The following is a 6,285-nucleotide window of genomic DNA, read 5'->3' as shown; positions in this document are numbered from 1 at the left end:
TTTCGCCTCTCAATTCATTTCTCAGTCTCTAAGGAGTCTTTTCAAGAGCAAACCTTCGCTTTCGCATAGTATTTCATGTATCCAGTGGCGTAGAAAGGTCAGGTGGTACCCGGTGCGGAAAATTTCTTGTCACCGCCCACATTGAAATTGTTAAAAGAAGGAAAAATAAGATACTTACAATTGCAAGTGTTATTTTCTGGTTTTGGATCCGACCCAATCGCCTTCTAAATCCGGCCCGCGGACGGTCCAGGAATCAGTGTGTTTTTACATGAGTAGAATGTGCCCTTTTATTTAAAATGCATCTCTGGGTTATTTGTGGGGCATAGGAATTCATTCATATATATTTTTTCAAAATAGAGTCCGGCCCCCCACAAGGTCTGAGGGATAATGGACCGGCCCCCTGCTGAAAGTTTGCTGACCCCTGTTCCAATACATCTTTATGCACCAGCAAGATCTTGCACCTTTGCTGGTGCTATGTACAAACTTCTGAAAGGCACAATATTATTTCATCTTGCCCTATCCCCACCCCAGTGGTGCGGCAACTGAAATGTCTATGGGTGCTTCCAGCTGGGGGTGCTTCCTTCCAGCTTCCCCACACGCCCCCCCCTTGCACCCGCTACACCACCCAGAGCCTCTCAGCGGCTTGGCCTCCCCGCCCCCTGCGTGTCACTGGCGCTCTTTGCATAGGCGGCACTCCCCGCCGGCAGCCCCCTTTATGGGCTCTCCCCTCACGCCAGCCAAGCCCAGAGCAGGAGCGCGAGGAAAGGCAGGCATGCAGTGCGCCACAGCCCCGCCTCCTTTCGCCCCCTCCTCCTCTTCTTTTCCCTCCTCCTCCTGCAATAGCAGCAGCACCGCTGCCAGCGTCTCCTTCAGTCGCTCTGAGGCAGCTGCCCAGGCAGGAGTGGCGCGGCGCAGTGTCCCTTACCTTGGAAATTTTTTATATATTTATTTTAAAAACACATATTTTTGCCATTTTGTCACCCCCTCAGTGATGACACCCAGGGCAGCCCGCACCCCCCTTCCTACGCCTCTGCCTTCAGGTGTCTTATAAAAGTCAGATAGTTGTTTATTTCCTTGACACCTGATGGGTGCCACCACCGAGAAGGCCCTCTGCCTGGTTCCCTGTAACCTCACATCTCTCTGTGAGGGAACTGCCAGAAGGCCCTTGGAGCTGGATCTCAGTGTCCTGGCAGAACGATGGGGGTGGAGATGCTCCTTCAGGTATACTGGGCCGTTCAAGGGGCAGTGGTGGATTAAACCCTGTGGAGGCCCCTTGGCGGTCAAAATCTGGGTGGGGGGCAGGCCTTGTGCGTACGCTGGAATAAAATTGAACTAAGAAAGCTTGGTTGTCATTTTCTTTCAAGATCAGTATTACTTTGATCCATTGTTGTGGGACCCCTAAAGAGTGTGGGGCCCATAGGGCAGTGCCTACTCTGCCTATTTGGTAATCCAGCCCGGCCCCTTTGGCTGCAGGAGAGAGAAGAAACGGAAATTGAGGGACGCCTCCTGATGCGCTGCAGCTGTTCCCCACAATGAAATGGAAGGCTCAACATTTGTCAGGCACTTTCGGATGCTCAGCAGCCTTGTGTGGTTACAACAACCCTTTAAAGTAGGCCAGTGCTATGCGCTCCCCAAATTGCGGCTGAATCCCTCGCAGATTGGCATCCCACCTCTGCTTAAAAGCCTCCAAGAAGGAAAGTCCACCACCATCCCAGAGAGTCTTACCATCAGAAAGTTCTTCCTAATGTTTAGTCCAAATCTCCTCTCCTGCCCTCCCCTCTGGAGCAGCAGAAAACAAGCTTGCTCCCTCTTGCAGCCCTCAGATATTGGAAGATAGCTCTCCTCTCCTCTCTCCTCTCAGTCTCCTCTTCTCCAGGCTAAAGATACCCAGCTGCCTCAACCATTCCTCATCAGGCTTGGTTTCCAACTGCCTCAACTGTTCCTCAGGCTTGGTTTCCAACTGCCTCAACTGTTCCTCAGGCTTGGTTTCCAACTGCCTCAACCATTCCTCATCAGGCTTGGTTTCCAGACCCTTCATCATCCTTGCCACGGTGACAAGGACCTGCCCTCCTTTGTGACATCTCTTTCTTCTCCCTTAAAAGCCATTGACTTGCAGGCGGCCATTGTGGGTTAGCAGTGAGGCGAGTTGAGTAGTAGAGAGAGGTGGTGGTGGTTGGAGATGATAAGGAGAGGTGTTCATTTGATTGTTATTTGATTTATTACTTTTATTTGATTCATTTGATTTTATTTATTTTTATTTTATTATTTTACTTTTTTATTTTAACACTTATTTTACTTTTTGGTTTTTTCTACAGTGGTACCTCGGATTACATATGCTTCAGGTTACATATGCTTCAGGTTACAGACTCCGCTAACCCAGAAATAGTGCTTCAGGTTAAGAACTTTGCTTCAGGATGAGAACAGAAATCATGCTCTGGCGGTGCGGCAGCAGCAGGAGGCCCCATTAGCTAAAGTGGTGCTTCAGGTTAAGTACAGTTTCAGGTTAAGTACGGACCTCCGGAACGAATTAAGTACCTAACCCAAGGTACCACTGTATTCAATTTTTTTATTTTACATTTTTATTTTGTGTGCATTTGTGCACATTTTGAATATATTTTGTATATATTTTGTGCATAGAGAAGTAGTTAGTGGTAGGATTAGGGCAGGGGTTAGGCTTAGGCTTAGGGCAGGGTTGTGGTCAGAGTTAGGCTTGGGTGGGTAGATAGACAGCTAGTTTAAAGAGGAGGGTGGGAATTTTCCGTGAACAAAATGTGCAGACTGTAAGTAGCATTCCTCTGCTTTCTCTTGATCTCCTGGGGGTGGGGGTGGGGGTGAGTCGTGGGGTCTCCTGCACAGTCTTAGCTCTCTGGAAATCAACCCGGCCAGTCTTCTCCAAAGAGCTCAGCTCCTCCACACTCTTTCCCTGCCTTCCCCTCTTCTCTCCCCTCTCATCATTTACATTTACTAGGACACTCCTAGCCCACTTCCCTCCCAGGAGCTCAAAGTGGCCTTCACGGTTCTCCCTGCCACCAATTGTTGTCTTCCCAGCAGCCCTCAAAGTAGGCTAGGCTGGCCCAAGGTCCACCAGGGAGCTTCATGGCTGAGTGGGGATTCGAACCCTGCTCTCCCAGGTCCTGCTAGTCCAGCCCTCCAACCGCTACACCTCTGCCTGGCTCCGTTTTGCATCTCTCCAGCTGCCCTACAACCTCGGCCTTCTCCCCCTTCCTGGGGCTCTCTCTGGCTCCAAGGAAGACTCCACCCCCTTCCTCATGTTCTGCTCCTCTTCTGGGACCCCTTGAGGCTTGGAGGACCCTCCTAGGGGTCAGGGCTGTCCTAAGACGATGAGGCAGAGCAGCCCTTTAACAGCTGGCAATGCTTCTCTTTCCTCTGGGCTGGAGCTCTTGAACCCAGAGCACTTGGGGGCTCCTTCCTCTCTCTGCCAGCCCTTCGTGCTCTGGGCTGCCTCTTTCCAGCTCTGGTGAAGCCCTTTCAGATCACTGAACCGCAGAGAGATGGAAGGAATTGGGCCAGACGCCCCTCCTCACACACAAACACCCCCCAAGAACTGGGACTGCTGGCTTCTCAGTCGCTCTCTCTGCTCGTCTCTTCTAGGTTCAGGTGCTTAAGACACCAAATAATAATTAATAATAATAATAATAATAATAATAATAATAATAATAATAATAATTTATTATTTGTACCCCGCCCATCTGGCTGGGTTTCCCCAGCCACTCTGGGCGGCTTCCACAGAAACCAAAAATACACTAAAATATCACACATTTAAAACTTCCCTGAACAGGGCTGCCTTAAGATGTCTTCTGAATGTCAAGTAGTTGTTTATTTCCTTGACATCTGGTGGGAGGGCGTTCCACAGGGCGGGCGCCACTACCGAGAAGGCCCTGTGCCTGGTTCCCTGTAGCTTTGCTTCTCGCAATGAGGGAACTGCCAGAAGGCCCTCGGCGCTGGACCTCAGCATCCGGGCAGAACGATGGGGGTGGAGACGCTCCTTCAGGTATACTGATGGGCCGCAGCAACAGGGTGGCCCCCCTGCAAGGCCTGGAGCAGCCCATGGTGTCAGGTGAGCAAGTGGCTGTGGCATTTGCACAGAGCCCCACAGATTATTGACCATGCACCACCGCGGCTTATCTCTTCCATGGCCACCAACCAGGTTTCCCCAGTAATATATTCAGACTCAGTCAGGTTGCAACGTACTAACAAAGATTTCAGTTTATTGTGAATGCAAACAAGTTTTAAATACTTTGAAACACTGTAATCCGATTCACTCTCTCTGTCTCTAACTCTCTCTGACTCCCACCCACAAGAAACCAACTGAACTAACTGCCCAAAGCCCTGTGTTGAGCCTTAAGCACAGTTAGGCTCCGCCCCTGGGCTTTCTTATTGGTCAGCCTATTAACCCTTTCTCTTCCCCCCCCCAGTACGACATCTCCATCATGAGTGGCCAAGCGCCACGGTGGCCCTCCTTTTTGGGACAGGGGAGGGCAGGAATGGGCTGGGGGGGCAGCTAGTCAAAAGATGCGCAGAGCCAGATGGCTTGATCCGACCCAAGGTTCATCTGGGCCAGCGTCTGGAAACCCAACCCCCCCCCCCAGCGACCACCCCGTTTTGTGGGGTCCGATGGAGGAAGCAGGGGGCTGGGCTGTGGGGCAAGGCGGGGGGGCAGTTGTCAGCAGGAGGGGCACCTTCCCTGGGGAGCCATGTTCTGGGGGCAGGAGGCCAGAATTGGCCCCCAAGGCCTTGGGTGTCCCTCCCCTGTAGTAGGACTTTGAAAACTCTTGGAATAGCCTTGCCAGGGGCTCAGGGACGAACTCACCTGTCCCCATGTCCTTCTCTTTGCAGATTTGCTGGGGTTCCACATCCCTTCCCTAATGGTGAGTATTGGATAAAACGAGAGCAGGGAGTGGATCCCTCAGACTTGCCCCCCCCCCGCTGCCCGGGCTCTTTGCCCCCCACTCTGCACTCTCAGATGTGGAAGAGCCCTACCCCCACGAGGAACTGATAGTCTGACTTTTGCATTTCAGCTTCCATCCCCCCAAGATCCAGCCCAATCGCCTTCTAAATCCAGCCCGTGAACTGTTCAGGAATCAGCATGTTTTTACATGAGCAGAATGTGTCCTTTTATTTAAAATACCTCTCTGGGTTATTTGTGGGGTATAGGAATTTGTTCATTTCCCCCCCAAAAAAAATATAGTCCAGCCCCCCCCCCCCACAAGGTCTGAAGGACAGTGGACCGGCCCACAGCTGAAAAAGGTTGCTGACCCCTGCTCTGGTTTGACTTACCTACTCTGCTCCTCCTGCAAGGGAAGATGTTTAGGGCTGAAGGACGAGAAGACAGTGAGGTCCACGCCATACACATAAAACATGGCACACACACATACACACACACCCCAAGTCCTGGGAATTGTAGTTTGTTAAGGATGCTAGCAATTGTGGCTCTGTGAGGGGGAAACTTTGGGGGAAGTGTTGTTGTTGTTTAGTCGTTTAGTCATGTCCGCCTCTTCGTGACCCCATGGACCAGAACACGCCAGGCCCTCCTGTCTTCCACTGCTTCCCGCAGTTTGGTCAGACTCACATTTGTAGCTTCGAGAACACTGTCCAGCCATCTCGCCCTCTGTCCCCTTTTTCCTTGTGCCCTCCATCTTTCCCAACATCAGGGTCTTTTCCAGGGAGTCTTCTCTTCTCATGAGGTGGCCAAAGTACTGGAGCCTCAGCTTCAGGATCTGTCCTTCCAGTGAGCACTCAGGGCTGATTTCCTTCAGAATGGAGAGGTTTGATCTTCTTGCAGTCCATGGGACTCTCAAGAGTCTCCTCCAGCACCAATGTGCTTTAAACGTGCTTTGGATGTGTTTTAAATATATGGTGTGGATCTGACATAAAAGTTGTAGGGCAGCACAATATGAGACTGCAGCAGTGGCCGAGGAAGCCCCAGGGGTGGGATGAACCACCCATAGGGGTGGGGCACTGTGTCCATAGGGACAGAACGAGGCGCTCGGCATCCCATGCTGTCCCCATGGGCGCCGCGGTGCACCGCGTCCCTATGGACGCTGCGCACCCCGTGCTGTGTCATCCTGTGCTGTCCCTATGGGTGCCACGGGACGCATGGCGCCCATAGGGAGGAGATGGTGCGTGCAGCGGGGCCTCAGACACCCTACAGCTGGGGGAGAGGCAGCGGGTAGACAGTGGAGCCTGCAGGCCCGAAGACACGTGGCTCGTGCACACTGCAGGCCTCGTGGTGACGAGTGCCGCCCGCCATTTTGTCACCCCCCC

Source organism: Podarcis liolepis, assembly GCF_965112155.1.
Source record: "Podarcis liolepis genome assembly, chromosome: 5".
Lineage (NCBI taxonomy): Eukaryota > Metazoa > Chordata > Lepidosauria > Squamata > Lacertidae > Podarcis > Podarcis liolepis.
Note: the sequence above shows the minus strand (reverse complement) of the source record.